We start from the raw sequence: 24,221 nt of genomic DNA on the forward strand, positions 1-24,221 counted from the left end.
TTTCTAATTTCTTATCATCAATAACATACGTTCTCAAAACATTAATATACAATTACAATAACAATGATACAAGTAAACCTACACGGCATTTAATTTTCAATATCAAGAACTTTGTAGTGTGTGTCATGGAATACCCATCCCAAAACATTGAATACGTCCAAGAATACCAATCAGGAACAGTGATGTGCGTCAATGAATGTATTAAGGTTGATGTGCTGTACAGCTATTCTAATCTTTGTCATACTGCAGTTTCCACATTGTGCTGTACAGCTATCTTAACCTTTGTCATACTGCAGCTTCCACAAAATACTTGTCTCTCTAGTTCCTTTTAGATATTTACCCTTTCCCTTTAAATATATCTACCGCTCTGGTAGATTAATTGGCTGCTATAGATTGCACCGTGTGTGTAGGCGAGGAGTAGAGTCTGGAGGGGGAGTTGATAGGATTGCGGAGAAAGTGAAATAGGATTATCGATAATGAGTATGAGATGATCAGCATGGACCAGGTGGGCTGAAGGGCCTATTGCTGTGATCATATAACCATATAACCATATAACAATTACAGCACGGAAACAGGCCATCTCGGCCCTACAAGTCCATGCCGGACAACTTTTTTCCCTTAGTCCCACCTGCCTGCACTCATACCATAACCCTCCATTCCCTTCTCATCCATATGCCTATCCAATTTATTTTTAAATGATACCAACGAACCTGCCTCCACCACTTCCACTGGAAGCTCATTCCACACCGCTACCACTATCTGAGTAAAAAAGTTCCCCCTCATGTTACCCCTAAACTTCTGTCCCTTAATTCTGAAGTCATGTCCTCTTGTTTGAATCTTCCCTTTTCTCAAAGGGAAAAGCTGATCCACATCAACTCTGTCTATCCCTCTCATCATTTTAAAGACCTCTATCATGTCCCCCCTTAACCTTCTGCGCTCCAGAGAATAAAGACCTAACTTATTCAACCTTTCTCTGTAACTTAGTTGTTGAAACCCAGGCAACATTCTAGTAAATCTCCTCTGTACTCTCTCTATTTTGTTGACATCCTTCCTATAATTGGGCGACCAAAATTGTACACCATACTCCAGATTTGGTTTCACCAATGCCTTGTACAATTTTAACATTACATCCCAGCTTCTATACTCAATGCTCTGATTTATAAAGGCTAGCATACCAAAAGCTTTCTTTACCACCCTATCTATATGAGGTTCTACCTTCAAGGAACTATGCACGGTTATTCCCAGATCCCTCTGTTCAACTGTATTCTTCAATTCCCTACCATTTACCATATACGTCCTATTTTGATTTGTCCTGCCAAGGTGTAGCACCTCACATTTATCAGCATTAAACTCCATCTGCCATCTTTCAGCCCATTCTTCCAAATGGCCTAAATCACTCTGTAGACTTTGGAAATCCTCTTCATTATCCACAACACCCCCTATCTTGGTATAATCTGCATATTTACTAATCCAATTTACCACACCTTCATCCAGATCATTGATGTACATGACAAACAACAAAGGACCCAACACCGATCCCTGAGGCACCCCACTAGTCACCTGCCTCCAACCCGACAAACAACCATCCACCATTACCCTCTGGCTTCTCCCATTCAGCCACTGTTGAATCTATTGCTGTGGATCCTATTGCTGTGATCCATATTACACAGCATTTCTGTAAAACGACATATTTGACTTTAAAATGTGAAATTTGCCAAGAACGTCATCCTCTAATTTGTTAAATTTGCACATATTTGCATACAGGGACTACTGGTTATGCAGGAAGAATGGGCTTACTGCATCTACCCTCTGGTCATTCACTGACCTTAACCTTTACTCTGACTGAGTTACATACGCATTGCACAGATAGTGAGCAAACGAAACGTGTGAGAAGGAACTGCATATGCTGGTTTAAACTGAAGATAGACACAAAAAGCTGGAGTAACTCAGCGGGACAGGCAGCATCTCCGGAGAGAAGGAATGGGTGACTTTTCAGTTTGAGACCCTTCTTCAGTCCTTGTTTAGTTTAGTTTAGAGATACAGCACAAAAACAGACCCTTTGCCAACCAGCCATTCCCATACACAAACACTATCCTACACACACTAGGGACAATTTACAATTTTACCAAGCCAATTAGCCTACAAACCTGTACGTCTTTGGAGTGTGGGTGGAAACCGGAGCACCCGGAGAAAACCGGAGCATTGAGCATAGAAGTTGGGAAGTCATGTTGCAGTTATAAGACATTGGTGAGGCTACATTTAGAGTATTGTGTTCAGTTTTGGTCAGCATGTTATAGGAAAGATGTTGTCAAGCTGGAACGAGGATGCTGCCAGGACTCGAGGGCCTGAGCTTCGGGGAGAGGTTGAACAGGCTGCGACTATTCCTTGGAGTGCAAGAGGATGATAGGTGATCTTATAGAGGTGTACAAAATCATGATAGGAATAGATCAGGTAAATGCACAGAGTCTTTTGCCCAGAGGAGAGGAATTGAGAACCAGAGGACATAGGTGTAAGGTGATGGGGAAAAGATTTAATCGTAACTTGACGGATAACTTTTTTACACAGAGGTTGGTGGGTATATGGATCGAGCTGCTGGAAGAAGTAGTTAAGGCAGGTACTATCATAACATTTAATAGACATTTGGACAGGTACATGGATAGGATAGATTTAGAGGGTTAAGTGCCAAGCGCAGGTGGGACTGGGGTAGATGGGGCATATTGATCGGTGTGGGCATGTTGGGCCAAAGGGCGTGTTTCCATGCTCTAATTCTCTAGCGTAGCGTAATCTGGAAGGAAAACCTAATTGCATTGTAAACAAAGCTTCTGCCAAACCCATGCCAAGCTGCCACGGCAGATTCATAGCTGGCACTGACACAGACAAAGACCAGAATGCCTAACCTCTCAGCAAGACCTGCCCACACACCACCCCTGTCCTTGCTGATTTACAATAATTCTAACTTAGTCACTTCTCCAGTTCAAAATCTTTCTCATGTTTGTATTCAGATCTCCACATGATCATGACCTTGCCTTTGCCTGTAATGTCTTCAAACCTGCAACCCTTGGTGATCTGTGTGTTCCTTTATTTCTGGCTTCCAGGATATGCCCCATTTCCATTGTCCTATCCGTGTTGGCTGTGACTTTAGCTGCTGAAGCCTTAAGCTCAGGAATTGGCTCTCTCTGCTTCTTCAAAATCATTTCTTTAACTTAGCTTTTTATCATCTGATTTATTGGTATTGATATTGGTTTATTGTGTTCATGTGTACTGTGATACAGTGAAAAACATTGTTTTGTGTACAAAACAGGCAAGTCATACCATGCCTCAATGCAGTAGGTTGTGCAAAAGAAAAAATAAACAGTATAAACAGAGCTGAATATAGTGCTACTGCAACAGTGAAAGTGCAGATTAAAAATGTGCAAGGGCCTCTAAGAGGTGCATTGGTAGATCAAAGATACACCTTTAGCATAAGAGAGGTCTGTGCAACAGTTTCACAACAGTGGGGAAGAAGCTGTTCATGAATCTGGTTGTATTTACTTTCAAGCTTCTGCATTCTCTGCCCAATGGAGAGGGCAGAAGAGGGAATGACCAGTGTTGTGAGTGGTCCTTGATTATGTTAGCTGCTTTCCCGAGGCAGCATAATGTGTAGATGGGTGGAGGAAGGGGGATGAGAGTGGGAATGGGTGAAGGTGTGATTATCTGGGCTACATCCATAACTCTGTAATTTCATGTGGTCTTGGACAGAGCAGTTGCCATGCCAACTTGCAATGTATCTAGATCGGATACTTTCCATGATGCATCGGTCGAAATTCATAACAGTCATTGGAAATGCCAAGTTAATGAAATGACTCCACATGGGGTATGTCAGGCTCCATCTGACAATGCCCTACGCAGTGCTAAGAGGACATTCTGATGCACTAAAAGTACAATACTGTGATACAGTGAAAAACATTGTATCACAAAAATACAATACTGTGATACAGTGAAAAACATTGTATCACAAAAATACAATACTGTGATATAGTGAACCTGTCAATTCCCGTAATAATACCTGTCAATGAGTATAGAAGTTGGGAGTTCATGTTGCAGTATATACATGTTGGTATATAGATATACATTTGGTATATACATATGGTATATACATTTAGATTATTGTGTTCTGTCTGGGCACCATGTCGTAGGAAAGATGCTGTCATACTGGAAAGGGTGCAGGGAAGATTTACGAGGATATTGCCAGGACTTGGGGGCTTGAGCTATAGAGAGAGGATGAGGACTCTATTCCTTGTAGCACAGGAGGATGATGGGTGATCTTATAGAGCTGCACAAAACGGTGAGAACAATGGATTGGGTAAACGTACAGAGTCCCTTGCCCAGAATAGGGGAATGGAGAACCAGAGGTCATAGGTTTAAAGTGAGGGGGGAAAGATTTGATAGAAACCTGAGGAATAACTTTTTCACACAAATGGTGGTGGATGTATGGAATGAGCTGCCAGAGGAGGTGGTTGAGGCAGGTCGTATTGCAACATTCAAAAAACATTTAGACAGGTACATGATAGGATAGATTTAGAGGGATATGGGCCAAATGCAGGCAGTTGGGACTAGTATAGATGGGACATGTTGGTCAGTGTGAGCTTGTTGGGCTGAAGGGCCTATTTCCACACTGTGACTATGACTATGATTCCAACAGTAGGTGCTGCATCATGTGCTTATCAGGTGTGGAAGAAACAAGTTCTGAAACAGGGCTGGGTTTATGTTCATTTTGTGTGAAAACTGCAAGGATCTAAGTTGGAGGAGATGTATTTTTAATCTGCATTTTATGGGTGACTGCGTGTTCAATCTTCAGGTGTAATTTAAACACATCCATGTGGATTTCTGCCTGACCTGTGATTAGATTTGCCAAATCATGCATTGCATCTACAAAACGTGTACTTATGCATATGATCAAGGTACTCCCTTTCCATTACCGAGTCAGTGTGACTCAGTTAGTAACTCCTTGCTTTCTGAAGTAGAAGTCTGTACTTTCATATATTGTTCTGGAATTTAGTTTAATGATCTAGGTCAGAACTACAAGGTGAGTAAGTGCCACATTATGTGGTGATGCTCTGGTATCACCCTTTCCAGTACACCGCAGGAACGTGACAAGTCTTTGCTTGTCGATCGAGGAGGCGCATCCATTATGATGCACTCGAATAGTTGCACTATTTTACATCTTTATTACTTGTTATACTTGTGTATGGCCTGATTGCCCTCATGTATAGTATGATTTGACTGGATAGCATCTGTATCTCAGTATTAAATCAATACCTATATAAGGGGCAGTGGATCCCCCAGCAGTGTTCTAAGAGCAGTGTTTTCCTTCCATTGACTTGGCCAATACTAACAATAAATCAATGGCATTAAAGCAGATCATTTACCAGAAAGAGACGCAAAGTGCTGGAGTGCCAATGTAGCAGAGTGCTTACTTTTTGTAAACCAGCATCTGCAGTTCCTTGCTTGTATCATTTACTAGGACCTTGCTTTCCATAACTGGACAACCTCTCTTAATGATCGTCACTTCATTGGCTCAGATACATCTAGAGATAAGCTAAGAAGTAAGCAGCAAGCTTTACGTAATAACATTTATCTATTCTCTGGAGAGTTCATTGGAACTAGGGCGGGTGGAACCTTGAAATGTTCCTACAATGACATTTCTATGACTAAGCAGCACAAAAATCAATGACTGTCGCCTCAAGCAGGTTAATGGCAATTTTCTGTCATGGAATCATTCAGCATTGTTCTTTGCCCCAACTTGTCCATGCCGACCAATGGTTTACAACACTACCTACATGTCAGCTTCTGGCTACAGCCACTCCTCTGCTAATTTCATGACCTTGCTGTGATCTCCCATCCCCAGATCCTTAGCCCACTTAACACTAGTTTCCACCACCACTTTTGCTGTTCTTCTTGCTACTTCTAGTCACACAGCACAGAAGTATTTCTTTAATCCCACCGTGCTGCATATCAAACTCCACTTACACCAGTTCAACACTAATCCCACTTTATTCTCTCCACATTTCCATCAACCGCCCCAGATTTTGCCAAATTGTCTAAATTGACGCATCAATCCGTACGGCTTTGGGACGCAGGAGGAAACTGGATCACCCTGATGAATCCTGGTCTTAGGGAACGCATGCAAAATCCATGCCAACTGTGCCAGAGGTCAGGATCGAACCTGAGTCTCTGGAGCTGTGAGCCAACAGCTCCACCAGCTGCCCTACTGTGTTGCCTCGAAGTTCAGGACCATTGGGCTGATTCTGCACTTAGTTGCTCACTAAATAAACAGCTTCCCGAAACCACAGGTTAGGCTGGTGTGGGTCTGAAGTGTTATCTGGTCATGACTATTATGAATGGAAAGTTCCTCCTTGTGGGTCTAGATCCTGTTATCAATATTCCTTGGGATTGGTGCTCGGTATCAGCTCTATACTGTTGCCCAATCTCCTGTTCAATAAAAATGTTAAGTCAACCAGTGAAACGGAGATGGACACCAATGATTTGGTTCCTTGGAATGGATAAACTTGCTTTTCAGGGCCTGGTTGAGGGATAAGTAAGTAGGAACACAGGCAATGGAGAATCAACTTCCTGCTTCACCCTCATAGAACAATAACATGGAACAGTACAGCACAAGAACAGGCCCTTTAGCCTACAATATCCGTATCAAACATAATGCCAAGTTAAACTAATCTTTGCCTGATGTGACACGTATCCCTCTGTTCACTATCTGTAAAGTAAACAATAGGGTTTCAGGTAAAGAGAGAAGAGGAGGAGTGAAATGGAGAGCTAGAGGGAGGGATGTGGGTGGGATTCAGAGGTAAGGGAAAGGGAGGGAGATAAAAGGGAATTTGGAGATTTGTGGATGGGAGATGGGTGCATGACAGAGGAAAAAGGCGATTAGGGGGGTGTGAGGTGATGAGAGAAAGATTAAGCAGTGATCTTGTAATTCTATGGGGGTATATCAGGGGAGATGTTGAGATATTTCCACATGTGGGAGTATCTTGAATGTGAAGACATAGTTACTAGACTTCGGGAGCAATCATTTAAAGCTCAGCGATGTAGTAGTATCATCTCGCAGTTGGTAAATCTCTGGATTTCACTATCCCAGTGGGTTGTGGAGGTTGGATCTCTGGAAGTATTTAAAGAGGGGGCAGGAACATTTTTGAAATATCGAGGAATTGATAGCTATGAGGAACTGGCACAGAAGAAGAGTTGAGGCCTGAGGCAGATTAGCCATGGTCACAGTGAATGGACTGGCAGGCTTGAGGGGCTGAGTGGCCTATTCCTGCTCTGGTTTTTGAATGTTTTTATGTTCTTATCTACTCTGCTATTTTTGTTTAGAAAGGTTTTGGTGGGTATGAAGGAACCATAAATGTAATTGATTAAAGATGCTGATTGTAGCTTTAAATGTTCTATTCAATCTTAAATCATTGAGATAGGTTTAGTGAGATTTTTTAAAGTTAAAAGCATGTAAAATATCAAATTCATGGTGATGTGCTTGAAATGTGGCCAGTGTGGATAACCACAGGGAAGTTAATCATTTCCACTCACAGATGTTTTGTTCTGCACACCAGAGGCTGGAGATTTCATGGAATCATAGTGCCACGCAGCACAGAGACTGGCCTTTGGCCCACTGAGTCGACACCCATCATTCACCACCATTGGCACTAATTGTTTAATAAACCTAATTGATTTGCCTGCATTTCCATCACCTGCCCAACCCACTTCCCCAAATCCTCCCACTAATCCACACCCCAGCGACAATGTACAGTAGCCCATTAATGAATTACCACACATACAGTGCCCTCTGTAATGTTTGGGTCAAAGACCCATCATTTATTTATTTCCCTCTGTACACCACAATTTGAGATTTGTAATAAAAAAAATTACATGTGGTTAATGTGCACATTGACAGATTTAAGTAAAGGCCATTTTTATACATTTTGGTTTCACCATGTAGAAATTACAGCAGTGTTTATACATAGTCCCCCCATTTCAGGGCACCATAATGTTTGGGACACAGCAATGTCATGTAAATGAAAGTAGTCATGTTTCGTATTTTGTTGCATATCCTTTGCATGCAATGACTGCTTGGTGTCTGCGATTCATGGACATCACCAGTTGCTGGGTGTCTTCTCTGGTCTTCTTCTTTCGTGTCCATCTTGCTACAAATGTTGACCTTGCTGCAGGGCTCGAAATTAACGGTTGCCCGGGTGTCATTGACCACTCAAAGCGCCGCCGGGCAACCTAAACACCGAGTCAATTTGCCCGGCTTGGCAACCAGATACTGGTTTGTACCGAAGATAGACACAAAAAACTGGAGTAACTCAGCGGGTCAGGCAGCATCTCTGGAGAAAAGGAACGCGACGCTTTGGGTCGGCGGTGACGGTTGTATTGCGTGGGAAAGATACCAGTTGCGGGGTGAGGAAGGGAATGACGGCCCCGAACAGCAGCTCCATCTCCTCCTCCTCCCGCCCGCCCTGATAGCGGCCACTGCTTGCAAACCCGCTAACGGCGCTTTAAAAACAAACCCTCCCGCACGCCGAGACCGGGAGGAGAGAGGGAGGGGGAGGTCTCGGCGTGCGGGAGGGTTTGTTTTTAAAGCGCCGTTAGCGGGTTTGCAAGCAACGGCCGCTATCAGGGAGGAGGAGGAGATGGAGCCGCTGCCGCGGCCACTGCTGCCGCTGTGCGGGACCCGTCATTCGTTCCGACACTTCTGAAGCAGCTGCACCATAGATCCTATAGCTATGGGATGTTTGAGCTGCACCGCTCGGCCCTGCACCTTGCTGTTGGCTGGTGGAGGAGGGAGGCGGTGGTGAGGAGTTCCCAACGGCCAAGGCAGCGGGGCGATGTTGTCCAAGGAGCGCTGACCCTCCTTCCTCCCCACCTCTCCCCCTTCTCTCTCTCTCTCTCTCTCTCTCTCTCTCTCTCTCTCTTGTACGCACCCTCCACCCCCCTCCCTCACTTATCCTGGGACCACTCCTCTCCATCCCACACTGATCCCCATACCCGCCTCTATTCAGTCCTCACTGACATCTCCTGTGCTCCCCTCCCCATCCCACCCCTCCCATTCATCCTGCGCTGATCTCCCCCCCCCCCCCCCCATCCATCCCGTACTGAACCCCCCCCCCCATTCAACACCACTGACATCCCCTGTGCACTCCCCTCACAATTTTACTTACTCCAACCAACACGTACTAATTCACCTGCCTCAATCCATCCATTCTGCACCGACTGCCTTCTAACCCCCCCCCCCCCCCCCCCCCCGCCATCTATCCACCCCACACTGATTCACACACACACCCCTACCTGACCCTATTGTCCTGGAAATGTCTTCAGAGCGAACATTGACTATGTTTGATAACGGAATGCAATCAAATGTGTTTTAATTCCCAATGTTAATATCTGTTTTAATCTATAAAGATGGATTAATTATATTGTGAACACGTGAAACATTAAAACCGCAGTGTTCGATTGTCACTGCTACCATTGACACGTTATTACAGAATTCATTTTAACGGCAAATCAATGCTCTTAATATGGAGTATCAGTACTGTAGTTATTTAATGAGCAACATTCACAACTATACGTACGCATATATGTTACCATGGTCCAGGATTTATTGACACAGGTTGATCACCAACGCTGTTTCAGTTAGTTGGAGACACCCGCTAAATGCTACTAAAAGTAAATTAAAGAGAATACCCCTAGAGCCTGCGAGAGCGGGGGCGGAAGATGGCTCACCGATTGATAACACGGTTACAGACCCAGGAACGGAAACGACTACGGACAAGGAGAGCATGGCACATGAGACATCCACAACAGCTGCGGGACACAAACTTCAGGTGTGCATTTGTGGTTGGGAGAAAATTACATCAGTGAAGGGCTTGAAGATCCACCAAGGGAAGAAAAAGTGCTTGAGAGAGCAGAGACATGGGCCTCGCATTGACCAGTACTTCTTACGAAGCAACCAGTCAAATCAGTCGAGTGAAGCACAGCGACAGGACTCAAACCAAAGTTCGCAGAGCATCAGCACCCATGTCACTGAAGAGGGTGATACAAGCACAGAAATGCCGGTGGAGGAGCCCACGCAACAACGACAAAGACCTCCATTGGAGGGAAAGATCAAAGGGCACAAACCTGGAGTGAAATGGCCCAAAGCTGTTGAAAAGAAAGAGTGGGAGACGGTCAACAGTGACCTTCCTCCCCCCGCCCCCCACCGATGTTGAGCGTCTACCACTCTCAACAATCAACGAATGTCGTGAAATGCTCCCCACCTATTGGCACAAGGGACTTCTTAACATCTTGTCCTGTGTATTTGATTCATACGCTGAATAATCCAACCACATTTTTGTTTGGAAGTGGAAAGAACTAATATAAATTGAATTAATTGCAATGTGTAAAAAGAGTTGAGATACTGTCTTATAATTTTGCTGCATATCATTGTGGGATATATCGTGTCTTGATTGGTGAATGTTTAGTTTGTGACTTTATTTGAAGCAGAAATAATATGTGAATGTTTCATTGAGTATAATTCCGACTGGTAACTACGCACTTCGTCCGAGCACATTATTGCACGCGTCATGCAAGCCATCTTAAATGACCACCTAAACTATCATTTGGCAACCTAAAAGCTGCCGAGGTTGCCCGGCTGGCAACAGGAAAAAAAAGTTAAGTGAGAGCCCTGTGCTGTCATCGGCCATCCTGAAAAGGACGCAAGCTTCCAGCAACAATCAGTGGGAGCCATCACTTGTTGCAATAGACGATGGTGGTAGCAGAATTAGCTCAGGACACTTCCAGTTTCTAGCCCTGCAACGTCGACGCTTCTGCTGTGGGGCCCATTCTCTGGTGATGCTCTGCCACCCCTGTATTGCAGCCATCTTTAGCTTATGCTTGTTTTGGGGGCTAGTCCCCTTCAGTTTTCTCTTCAGTATATAAAAGGCATACTCAATTGGGTTCAGATCGAGTGATTGACTTGGCCACTCAAGAATATACAATTTTTTAGCTTTGAAAAACTCATTAGTTGTTTGCGCAGTATGTTTGGGATCATTGTCTTGCTGTAGAATGAACCGCTAACCATTGAGTTTTGAGGCATTTGTTTGAACTTGAGCAGATAGGATGTGTCTATACACTTCACAATTCATTATGATACTATCATCAGCAGTTGTATCATCAATGAAGATAAGTGAGCCAGTACCTTCAGCAACCATACATGCACAGGCCATAACACCCCCACCACTGTGTTTCACAGATGAGGCAGCATGCTTTGGATCTTGGGGTGTTCCTTCTCTCCTCCATACTTTGCTCTTGCCATCACTCTGATATAAGTTAATCATCGTCTCATCTGTCCACAAGATCTTTTTTCCAGAACTGTGGTTGCTCTTTTAAGTACATCTTTGCAAGAGCGGAACTCGCTATCAAAACATGGAGGGGACGGGGGCACAGTTTTTTGGCGGCCGCGCACGCATGCGCACACTCACACACACACGGGCGAGGATTCGGAGGCTCAATCCAACGATAAAAGAAGCTGAACTCTGCCTGTCTCACCGGGTTAACTACAGCCCTGTCTGGATGCTTCTCCATGCTGGCCATATTTGCCGCAAGTCCAGGCAGGTTCACCTGACGGGACAGGCAGAGTGAGCTGGGTTTAGCGCTGGCTGGGGGCCGCGCCCGTCTGACTGCCGACCTCTCTGGCCACCCGTGGGGGGGGGGGGGTTGGCACTCGGGACAGCGCCGGAGACCCGGCCGGGATCGATCCTGGCTGCGGATTAGGCGCGCAGGTCTGTGCCACGTCTCCCTCCCCCAATCACCGCACTCTATCCTCAGTCCCACCCCCACTCCTCCAATCATCGCGCTGAATCGTCATGTCCCGCTCCCATTGACCGTTGACCGACGTCTCTCTTGTCCAATCGGCGCCCTTGATCAGCAGTCCCAACCCCACTGTCTCGCGGAGAGCAGAGATTTTAAAATACGGATCACAAAAACTTGGGGGGGATGTTCCCCACCTCTCAAAACATGGGGGGGGACATGTCCCCTCTGGCTCCCCCGGGATTTCCGCCCCTGCATCTTGGCAAACTGTAACCCGGCCATCCTATTTTTGCGGCTAACCAGTGGTTTGCATCTTGCAGTGTGTAGCCTCTGTATTTCTGTTCATGAAGTCTTCTGCGAACAGTGGTCATTGACAAATCCACACCTGACTCCTGAAGAGTGTTTCTGATCTGTCGGACAGGTTTTTGGGGGGTTTTCTTTATTTTAAAGAGAATTCTTCTGTCATCAGCTGTGGAGGTCTTCCTTGACCTGTCAGTCCCTTTACGATTAGTGAGCTCTTTCTTCTTAATGATGTTCCAGTTGATTTTGGTAAGTCTAAGGGTTGGCTGATGTCTCCATTAATAGTTTTATTCTTGTTTCTCAGTCTCATAAAGTAGGTATGTTGCAAAGCCTACCTGAAGCGTCGCTGAAAATCTGTCGCTGCGGGTGTGCGCGATTTTGGCGCCGTTTAGAGGGGGGCGGGTTTAAAACGCGATTTTCTCTAGGCTGTTCAAATCGAAGATGTTCAGCCTTGTTAATTATTAACGAAAAATCGCTGGAAGACCCCGTCGCAAAAGCTATTATTAGTTTTAAAGGCCTTGGATAATAGTTATAGTAGTTTAAAAATCAATCTCTAAACCCGTGACCACCGACAGCCGTCAGGGTCTCATAAAGCAAACCACAGAAGGTATGTAGCTTATTTTTACATTAAAAAGGGCTTCTTAAGATCCCTTTATACAAAGTTTAATATTGCGAGTAGCTCATTTTGGGCCCATTATATCCCGCAGTATTTTTCTGGGCATTTGAGGGCACAAATCTACCGCAATGTGAACGTTCTAAACCAGCGCGCTCACAGGATCCCACTAGAAAGCTGATTTAAAATGGACTTCAATTTACAGCAATTGAACACTAAATTCCTTCCATTTGGCCTATAAATTAATGTAAATGAGATTTAAAAATCATGTTTTATTGTGAATTATTTATGAATATTATTTGCACACTTAGGCTATTTAAAAATGTTAATCATTTATTAAGAAATGGATAGATGTTTAGATCTAGTAATTGAAGTTTGAAATTAGCTACACTTGGGTAACTAACTAATTATATGCTTTAATTTCAGGTCATCCAAGTAAGATTATTTTATATTTGTTTCAGAATGGTTCAATCTATGATAACTGAAAATTTCATTCAGTTCTCTTAATTTTTAAGAAAGTTATGGGCTTTTGACTGTCCACGATCACAGCTTTTTTGTTACGTCCATAGAAAATCAATAGGGAACAAGATGCTAATTTCCGAGTATGAAAATGGCCATAACTTTTTAAATACATGAGATATGAAAGTGAATTAGGTGTCAAATTAAACTTCTTTTTATGCTTTATCTGATGGGATAAATTACAGACTTGATTTTTTAAATCTCAAAATTTTGTAACATTGCTACATAAAGGCTTATTTGACTTTCATTGGCACAACTTTGGTTCTCATGTTGATAAACAGCAATACAAGTTACCAAAGGTGATGGAAAGACTGGAGGAAAGACTAGATGCTGAGAGCTCTTTGATATCTGCATTAAGGAGGCAATTAAACACACACGAGCAATTACAAACACCTGTGAAGCCATGTGTACCAAACATCATGGTGCCCTGAAATGCGGGGACTATGTACAAACACAGCTGTAATTCCTACATGGTGAAACCAAAATGTATAAAAATACCCTTTAATAAAATCTGACAATGTGCACTTTAACCGCATGTGATTCTTTTTCTATTACAAATCTCAAGTAAAGGCAAATAAATAAAGGATGGGTCTTTGTCTCAAACAATATGGAGGGCACTGTATTTGTAGGATATGCGAGGAAACTGGAGCACCCAGTGGGAACCCATGTGGTCACAGAGAGAACGGAAACTCCACACAGACAACACAAGAAGTCAGGATTGAACGTGGTATACTGGAGCTGTGAGGCAGTGGCCTAGTTAGCTGCGCCATTGTGCCATCACTGCGGAGGAACAAGAATCACCCAGTCCAACAAGAGAATTCGTTTTCAGTTTAAGAATGGAAAAATAACATAATCAGAGTCGATACTTAATGGTAATGGAGCAGAGAGGCGATAGCTGTGTAGGACGGAACTGCAGATGCTGGTTTAAACCACAGATGGACACAAAAGGATGGTGTAACTCAGCGGGCCAGGCAGCATCTCTGGAGAAAAGGAATAGGTGACGTTTTGGGTCATAAGTTAATAAGTGATTAGCGATAAGTGAGCAAAATTAGGCCATTCGGCCCATCAAGTCTACTCCGCCATTCAATCATGGCTGACCTATCTCCCTCCTAACCCTATTCTCCCGGTTTTTCCCCTTAACCTCTGACACCCATACTAATCAAGAATCTATCTATCTCTGCCTTAAATATATCCATTGACTTTGCCTCCACAGCCTTCTGAGGCAATGATTTCCACAGATTCACCACCCTCTGACTTATGAAATTCCTCCTTATTTCCTTCCTAAAAAAACACCCTTTAAGAATGACCTCTAGTCCTAGACTCACCCACTAGTGGAAACATCCTCTCCACACCCACTCTATCTATGCCTTTCACTATTCGTCGAGACCCTCCTTCAGTCTGAGAGTCAGGGGAAAGAGAAACGAGAGCTAATGATGGCGATATAGAGTAGCAATGTTACAACATTTTGAGGTTTTAAAAACCAAGTCTGCAATTAATCCCATCAGATAAAGCATAAAAAGAAGTTTAATTTGACTCCTAATTCACTTTCATATCTTCAGTATTAAAAAGGTTATGGCCATTTTCATACTAGAAAATTAGCATCTTGTTCCCTATTGCTTTCCCATTGACTGAACACAAAAGCTGTGATCGAGGACAGTCAAAAGCCCATAACTTTCTTAAAAATTAAGAGATTTAGATTGAAGCATTCTGAAACAAATATGAAACAATCTTACTTGGATGACCTGAAATTATAGCATATAATTAGTTAGTTACCTAATTGTAGCTAATTACAAAATTCAATTACTAGATCTAAACATCTATCCATTTCTTAAGAAAAGATTAACATTTTTAAATAGCCTAAGTGTTCAAATAACATTCACACAAGAATTCACAATATAACATAATTTTTAAATCTCATTGTCATGAATTTATAGGCCAAATGGAAGGAATTTGGTGTTTAATTCCCGTAAATTAATGGCCATTTTAATCATCTTGTGAGTGGGATTTTGTGGAGCGTGACCGATTGGAACGTTGTATTTGCGGTGAATTTATACCCCATATCGGCAGGAAAAACACTGCCGGTTCGTATGGGGCCTAAATCACCTTTTCACAACGTGAAATTTGGATTAAGGTAATCCTAAGAAGCACGTTTATATGTAAAAAGACGGCTTACCTTTAGCTGTCCCGTACGTGAAATCCGTCCCCGTTGTCGGCGTTGACGGCATTAGAAGCTGATTTTTATTTCACTCCAACGCTGAAATTGTCCATCGATGTTTTAAAAAAAATTCACAGACCAGCAGTCGGAACAATTCTTCAGCATAAGCTAGCAGCCCGAGAAAATAAAACTCCGGCAGGCAGGAGAAAAACGCATTTTAATCCCCCCCCCCCCCCCCAGTAATTGCACTACTATGACTGTATGCACGTAAATATATTTATTTATTGCTCATATTCTATGTCGCTCTTCTAGGGAGATGCTAACTGCATTCCGTTGTCTCTGTACTGTACACTGCACAATGACAATAAAGTTTGAATCTGAATCTGAATCTATCAGCCTGTATAAGGGTCCCGACCCAAAACATTTTCTGTCCATTTCCCTCCACAGATGTTGCTGACCCACTGTGTTCCTACAGAGGTTTGTTTTTTACTCAAGATTCGAGCGACTGTAGTTTCTTGTGTGCCCAAAATAACAATTCTCCAGGATGTTTCAGAAATTAAATTCACCCATGAATATTCATCTCATTTTTGAGGTTTAAGTCAACGGTTGATTGCTACCAGTCTTGCGGATGTTTGTGTCCTTGTTTATGTAAGTTGAAAGATTGCACTATTGGCACCTTGGATTGCACTGTTGGCACTGTTGGCTCCAATGAGTTGTGAAAATGTGGAATTCTCTGCCTCAGAAGGCAGTGGAGGCCGATTCATTGGATGTATTCAAAAGAGAATTAGATAGAGCACTTAGGGCTAGCGGAATCAATGGATATGGGGAGAAGGCAGGAATGGGGTACTGATTGTGGATGATCAGTCATGATCACATTGAATGGCGGTGCTGGTTCGAAGGCCTGCACATATTTTCTATGTTTCTATATTTCTGTAAACCATAAGAGACCTGGTGCACATTCGGTCCAAAGCGTAGCTGATTGGGAAGATATTTGATCAGACAAACATCTATGGAAATCTGGACAAAAAATCAATGTCAGGATAAGCAATGAGACTGAGCGATAGGATAGTCACATGGGATGCTGAAACATAGGTCACAGATGCTAGGCCTTAGGGATCTCCGTATTCTATAAGACCACATGTGGATTGACAGAGATGAGTGCTGTGTTGTCCCATTACAATAGCTGTACCGGTGAACCACACAGCAGAATGGAGAGGTCTGCAACATGAACTAGTCTATGGACAATGGGACAGAAGTGGACCCATACCATTGCTTTGGCCACCCCAACACCCTATGTTCAAGACACCTCAGGCACTCTCCGCCGCCTCCGCGCATTCCATTCTATAGGCCCTCACCCCTTCATCTTCACCATGGACGTCCAGTCACTCTACACCTCCATCCCCCACCAGGATGGCCTCAAAGCCCTCCGGTTCTTCCTCGACCAGAGGAGCAACCTATACCCAGCCACTGACACTCTCCTCCGCCTAGCGGAGCTGGTCCTTACCCTCAATAACTTCATGTTTGACTCCTCCCATTTCCTCCAAACACAAGGCGTAGCTATGGGCACACGCATGGGCCCCAGCTATGCCTGCCTCTTTGTCGGGTACGTCGAACAATCCTTGTTCAATACGTACCAGGGCCCCATCCCCGACCTCTACCTCTGTTACATCGACGACTGCTTTGGGGCCACCTCCTGCACCCACACACAACTGACTGACTTCATCCACTTCACCACCAACTTCCATCCGGCACTCAAATACATCTGGACTATTTCCGACACTTCCCTACCATTCCTTGACCTCACTATCTCCATCGCAGGAGATAGACTTCTGACCGACATCCACTACAAACCTACTGACTCCCATGGCTATCTGGACTACACTTCTTCCCACCCTGCCTCCTGTAAGGACTCCATCCCCCACTCCCAATTCCTCCGCCTACACCGCATCTGCTCCCAGGATGAGGCGTTCCACACCAGGGCATCTGAAATGTCTGTCTGTCTGTCTGTCTGTCTGTCTGTCTGTCTGTCTGTCTGTCTGTCTGTCTGTCTGTCTGTCTGTCTGTCTGAAAAAACGCTGCAACTTACAGATGTAATTTTTGGGCATCTTACTCAGTGTCCCGCTCCGCTGTGCAGGACAAGAGGATTTTTCCCATCGATAAAAAAATAAGAGAGTTATTAGTGTTTATAAAATGATTCTCTCTACTGAAGGCCACGCCCCTTCCGGAGGGACGATAAAACCCGGAAGTGTTGAGTGCCTCAGTCAGTCACTGCAAGATGGGGGAGCGAGAGGGTCAAATCTCTCAGTCTCAGCTGTGAATAACACTGAACACATGTCTACTAAACGTTGAGTGTGTTTTTACTGACCTTGAGTGCCCTTAATGTGGTTTGAAAATGAAAATGTGGTTGGTTTGAAATAAAGCACTGCAAATGGTGGTTGGTTTGAAATAAACCACTGCAAATGGTGGTTGGTTTGAAATAAAGCACTGCAGATGGATGTTGGTGGTGGTTGATTTGAGATGGCAAATGATTAAAAATCTAAACTTGACAACTTCCTGTTTGCACTGAGAGGTCACGAGCTGTGAATCAACTGAACGCACTGAATGTCTACTAAACTGTGAGTGTGGTGTTTATGTCGTGCATTGTGTGGTTTTATGGTGGTTTCACCCTGCTTGAAATGGTATGAAACTGCATTTGACTGTGGTGGCCTTGCACCCTGCATGAAATGGTATGAAACTGCACTTGAATTTTGTGGCCTTGCACCTTGCTTGAAGTTGTATGAAACTGCACTTAAATTTGGTGGCCTTGCACCCTGCTTGAAATGGCATGAAACTGCACTTGAATTTGTTGGCCTTGCATCCTGCTTGAAATGGCATGAAACTACTAGCATTTGGTGCCCTTGTACCCTGCTTGAAGTGGCACGAAACTGCACTTGAATTAGGTGGCCTTGAACCCTGCTTGAAGTGGCATGATACTGCACTTGAATTTGGAGGCCTTGCACCGTGTTAGAAGTGGCATGAAACTGCACTTGAATTTGGTGGCCTTGCACCCTGCTTGAAATGGTAGGAAAGTGCATTTGAATTTGGTGGCCTTGCACTTTGCTTGAAATGGAATTTCAAGGAATAGCCGTGAGTCAACTGTCAGCCCACCAGTCGTGAGTGAGCTGCCAGCACAACAGGCTTGAGTGACTGAGCTGCCACCCCAAGAATCCATTTGGCCCACAATGTCCATACTAGCCCTCTAGAAACCAGTCTCTTCAGCCCACAACACCCATAATAGCGCTCTAGAAAGCCCCTCCCCCCTACTGGCGACCAATATTGGAATTGGCGGAGAGGTGGAATATTGCGTTGGGGGACCATCCCTCCCTTGTGAACATGGGACCCAACAAGTCCCACTTAGTCCAGTATGATTCGATAACTCTACCCAACAGCACTGTGGAAGTATCACCACCAGAAGGATAGGAGTGGTACAAGAATGTAACACACCACCAGCTTCAGTCTGAAGAAGGGTCTCGACCCAAAACGTCATCTATTTCCTTCGCTCCACAGGTGCTGCCTCACCCGCTGAGTTTCTCCAGCATTTTCGTCTACCAGCTTCCTAAGAGAACTTGGTCTCTCTGGATCTAGTCAAGATTGTTTCCAATAGCCACCCATCCAGTTCCCACAAGCATGGCTGGGGTTCTGTTTTGGGTAACTTAGGTCATTTTACAGATTGATGTGTGACTCAGTGGCACCCAAAACAAAGTTTTTCATTTGACAATAATAAACATAAACCTCCAACACTTTAACTAACTGGTCATGGATCCCTAGTCCTCTACCATCTCTCCTTGCCAGGTGAAATCTACTCCCATTTCCATGAATGGTTCTAACTCCTGTTTCAGAGAGTCCATCCCTTTTTGGATCTCTAACAGATCTTATTACATTCCACAGATGATATCCAAATATTTGCTCCTGTCACCAGGTTATTTATCAAATTGTGCAGTTGTCAGTGATAGTGCTGGTAATACTCATGCCCCTTGCATCCGCTCTACCCAAAGAGTATTTTACATGCAGCCCTTTAGGCTTTATGACGACCGGTATCCTAAATAGATTAGATGAAAAATTAAGGGAATGATTGTATGGACTAAATTCTCATACAGATGCACGCCATTTCCAAAACACCCTTTCATTAAAATCCTATCCAGCCCTAAAACAATCCTCCAAATCTGCCCTAGTTGAATACTCATTCCACCACAATTGCTGGTGCCTTTAGCTACCATGCTCATAAGCTATAGAATTCCCTCCATAAACCTCTCTAGAGCTTCACCTCTTTTTTCTCCACTGAAGCACACCTTTAAATATTTGTTTATTGGCTGATCTGTGACTCATTTCATAAGTTCATTAGCTATAGGAGCAGAATTCGGCTATTTGGCCCTTCTGGTCCTATACACTCCCATATCCTCTCCACATACACTCTAGCTAGGCCTATCACCATTTTTCCTGATTACTTTTTTGTCAAGTCCGGTATTGAATTTTCTTTGATGAATCCTCTGTGATTCAACTTGGGAAATTTCACTTTGTCAAAGTGCTTATAAATACATGTTGTTCTTTTCATTCTTTGCATTCTCCATGAGTCCAAAAACAGAAACTACTTGGAATGAAATGCTTATCTTATCTCTCAGATTCTAACCATGATAATAGACAATATACAATAGGTGCAGGAGTAGGCCATTCGGCCCTTCGATCCAGCACCGCCATTCATTGTGATCATGGCTGATCATCCACAATCAGTACCCTGTTCCTGCCTTCTCCCCATATCCCTTGACTCCGCTATCTTTAAGAGCTCTGTCTAACTCCCTCTTGAAAGCATCCGGAGAATTGGCCTCCACTACCCTCTGAGACAGAGAATTCCACAGATTCACAACTCTCTGGATGAAAAAGTTTTTCATCTCCGTTCTAAATGGTGAATGAGGTAAAGACAGAAAATGCTGAAAACACTTAGCAGGTCAGGCAGTGCCTATGGAGAAGGAGACAGTGTTCATGCTTCAGGGCCATGAGAAAGTGAGAAAGTAAGTTTAGTTTTGTTTAGAGTATTGTCATGTCTACTGAGCTACAGTGAAAAGTTTTGTTGCATGCTAAACAGTCAGTGGAAAGACAATACATTATTACAATTGATCCATTCACAGTGTACAGATACATGATAAACAGAATAATGTGAATAACGTTTGATGCAAGATAAAGTCCATAAGGTCCGAAAAAAGATTGTCCGAGGGTGGTAGATGTTGTAGATAGTATCTTTGGACTGCTCTCTAGTTATTGGAAGGATGGTTCAGTTGCCTGATCAGCTTGGAGGAAATTGTCCATGAATTTGAAGGTGTGTGTTTTCACACTTCTACACCATTGATCAAGCATGTGAACCAACAAAATACCAGATCAAAGGGAGGCTACAGATTTTTGGCTGTTGAGTAGAGCAACTACTCGTGGATATGTTTTTATGTTTTTATGTCTGGGTGTGGCAGCTTTGACAATCCGGAGTCGCCTTCCAGAGGGAAGTGATTCAAAGAGTTTGTGGCCAGGGTGAGAGGGGTCAGAGATGATCTTGCCCGCTCGCCTCCTGGCCCTATTATTCCTGGCCTTATTGATCCATTGTACCACCATCTTGCCAAAACATGAAACTAACATGGTCATAATCACACAGCAAGGAAACAGGGACCCTCAGTCCATTGTATCCACTCTGTGCATCAAGCATCAATCTACACTATCCCCATTTTTCCTCTTGCATCCTCATCAAACACCTCACACCCCTCCTCCCTTCCAATTTGCCTGCCACTCACCTACACACCAGAGGTAATTTAGTTAATGGTCGTCAGTTAACCTACCAACCATGTGTAGACTGGAACTGCCGATGTACTGAAGAATGACACAGTGCTGGAGTAACTCAGTGGGTCAGGCAGCATCGCTGGAGAAAAAGGATGGGTGATGTTTAGGATCGGGCACCTTCGTCAGACATTAGTGGGGTCCTGATCTGAAACGCCACCCATCCTTTTTGTCCAGAGATGCTCCCTGACCTACTGAGTTACTCCAGCATTTTGTGTCTATCTTTTGTAACCAACCAACCATTAAGTCTTTGGAATATGGGAGGAAGCTGGAGTACCTGGAAGAAAACTACACGGTCGTAGGAAGAACATGCAAACTACACACATCCAGCACCCGAGGCCAGAAATGAAGATGCGACACTGCAGCTGGGAGCAGCAGCATTAACCCCTGCACCACTGTGTCATCCACTCTCTATGTCAGTCTTGGATCTGAAACATTGATTCTGTTTCTCTTTCCACAAATGCTGCCTGACCTACTGAGTGCTTCCAATATTTTCTGGTTTACATAGATATTTTTTGTATATGGTTTATAGACAGAAGTCTGTACATGGGCTGGAATATCCGAGGTACAGGGAGATGAGCAAAACAAGGAATGTTGGCCAGGAGACTTAGAAAACTACCTTTCCATTAAATTACTGTCAGTCGACTATTTGGTGCAAAGAGACATGTAATGGGGCCCCAATCTCATGTGTCATGGGTACATTTGCTGTTCCATGCTGCATCTTTTGCCCAACACCAATTATAATCACAAACCATTCTAACCCTTTGTCCCGTTTCTTCAAAATATTTTGATCTCCTTATATCCTTAATATGCTTGCCTAATTTGCCAAAGATGTAATCGTTAATACAATGAGAGACGGGAGATAAGTAAGAGGGACCTCAGGAGGAACTGTGTTCACTCAGAAGGTAACTCTGTATCTGGAATGAGCTGCCAGAGGAAGCTACAAAAACAGATACTGTTGAAAGTCATTTGTACAGAAATATGGATAGGAAGGGCTCATGGGGTTATGTGCCAGATGCGGGCAAATAGGACTAGCCCTGAATGCCAACTTGGTCAGTATGCACAAGGTGAGCCGAGGGCCCGTTTCCGTGCTGTGTAACTCAACAACTCTAACCATCCCATCTGGACCCCAGTTCCAGATTGGCGTCATCCCTGAGTTTACCCTACTCCCGAATTTCCTGATTTTATTTTATTAAAGATGATCCAATACTCAAGATTGGGATGCTGCTGACCCGCTGAGTTTTTCCAGGACTTCGTGTTCTACCCAGGATTCTACCATCTGCAGTTACTTGTGGTCGAGATCCTATATTTACTATATTTTATCGTCTCATGTGATCACACATTCGGCCAGCTCAACTTTCGAGAGCAAATCTGGTAACGTGAAATTTTCTCTGAGAGGTTCGTGGTAGTGGGGAAGTCGGGGGGAGAAATGCTCAGCAAGTCATGCACCACGCGTGGAGAGAGAACCCGAGTTAATATTCCGTACTGATCAGTCTGAAGAAGGGTCTCGACCCGAAACGTCACCCATTCCTTCTCTCCAAAGAAGCTGCGTCCCGATGAATTACGCCAGCATTTTGTGTCTACCTTAAAAATTCGGACCTTTCGTGGAGGGACGGTATAGAGGGGAGGGACGCCTTACGGGCGGGGGGTTGGGGAGACGCTATAGGTACTGGAAATCTGTAAGATAAATGCATTGGGGCAGGCAGTATGTGTGGTTGGAACGCCCAGTGAGTTAGAAGGGAAGGGAGGTGGCGGTGGCTTCGTTACGCGTCAGTGCAAAATCACCGCGGGTCATTTGCACACCGCAGGCCGCCAACTCCAAGGGTAGAAGAGAACTTGGGAGGACCGTGATCGCGGACCTGATGTGAATCGCAGCAGGGAACAGCAGTGATTGTGGTGGGGAAAGAAAATCGCGGAGCATCGCTGTCGCAACCCAAAAGCCAGCGAAGGTGGGAGAAAAGGCTGCTTTGTCGATGTTGTAATCGAGAGGGGCTGAGTTAGGGGTGGTGTAGATGTCGAAGGGGTGGGAGAGCTGGAGTCTGAAACGTCCCATTCTGCTCTAGCCCCGCGTACCTATCGGAGGAAGAGACCGCTCCCGCGTTCAGAAGGGAGAGGCTGGGCAATTAGTGTTGATCAGAATTTGGACACTGGCCGGCGTGGGCTGCGAACTCGCCGCTGGCAAAACCGAGAAGGTTTCCGTCTGTGCGCGCACGCTCGAATCGCCTCTCCCCGGCGAACTGGCCCAACATCTCACGGCGTGTTTACTCCACCCGTGAACAAGGACAACGAGGCAGTGAGTTTCATTGGGCTTCATGTCCTTCCCCCCCCCCCCCCGTCTCTTAAAAAAAAAAAAAAAGTTAGTTTCTGTGTGCGGGAACATTGCGTTGGATCTGGTGTTATCAGGGTGTGATGTGACTCTCTCCGCTCTCTCTCACAGAGCGCGGAAGCCAGCGCTCAACGAGGGGTGAAACTAATCCGTAGAATGCCGTTCAAGAATCTCCCCAGCTCCGAGAATTTCATATAGACCCAGGTAAGAGACTCGGGGTTAACAACAGCACAATGATGATGGCATTCGCCGTGGGTTTACATTTAATACTCCACATATAGTTACAATTAAACTATTGTTAAACGGGTGTCCTTCAACTTGAAGACACGAGCATATACACACGGTGAACTTTATTTTTTCTCGTTTATTATATTGTTTACGGTGAATTGTGTTTGCATTCTCTGCTGTGCTGCTGCAAGTAAGGTTCTCGTTATTCTATCTGGGACATATGACAATAAAACGCTCTTGACCTTTCTTGACTCAAGACTAATTACTGCAAGGTGCTGGAATCTGGAGCAGAACAAAACCCGCTTAACTTTGGGAGGTACTCAGCGGGTCGATCAGCATCCAGGGTGGTCGGTCTATTAGATCCAGACTTGCACCAGGATCCACGGATACTGCCT

At 44.4% G+C, this 24,221-nt stretch overlaps 1 protein-coding gene across 23 annotated transcripts in view; it reads left to right on the top strand.

Moving 5' to 3' along the window:
* Positions 1 to 24,221, top strand: part of adgrg6 (adhesion G protein-coupled receptor G6) — a 195,230-nt gene that overhangs the window by 17,455 nt on the left and 153,554 nt on the right. For 9 of the 23 annotated variants that reach the window (XM_033026015.1, XM_033026016.1, XM_033026006.1 and 6 more), the window contains exons 1-2: positions 23,305 to 23,565; positions 23,710 to 23,802. The exons of 2 other annotated variants lie outside the window; for them this stretch is intronic. The gene's annotated coding sequence lies outside the window, so the exon portion shown is untranslated. Of the gene's footprint in view, positions 1 to 22,470; positions 22,647 to 22,967; positions 23,222 to 23,303; positions 23,566 to 23,709; positions 23,803 to 24,221 lie in introns of those variants that run through there. 12 more of the 23 variants (XM_033026025.1, XM_033026024.1, XM_033026026.1 and 9 more) reach the window with 5 other exon arrangements.

The sequence above is a fragment of the Amblyraja radiata genome, chromosome 8, assembly GCF_010909765.2.
Source record: "Amblyraja radiata isolate CabotCenter1 chromosome 8, sAmbRad1.1.pri, whole genome shotgun sequence".
Classification (NCBI taxonomy): Eukaryota; Metazoa; Chordata; class Chondrichthyes; order Rajiformes; family Rajidae; genus Amblyraja; species Amblyraja radiata.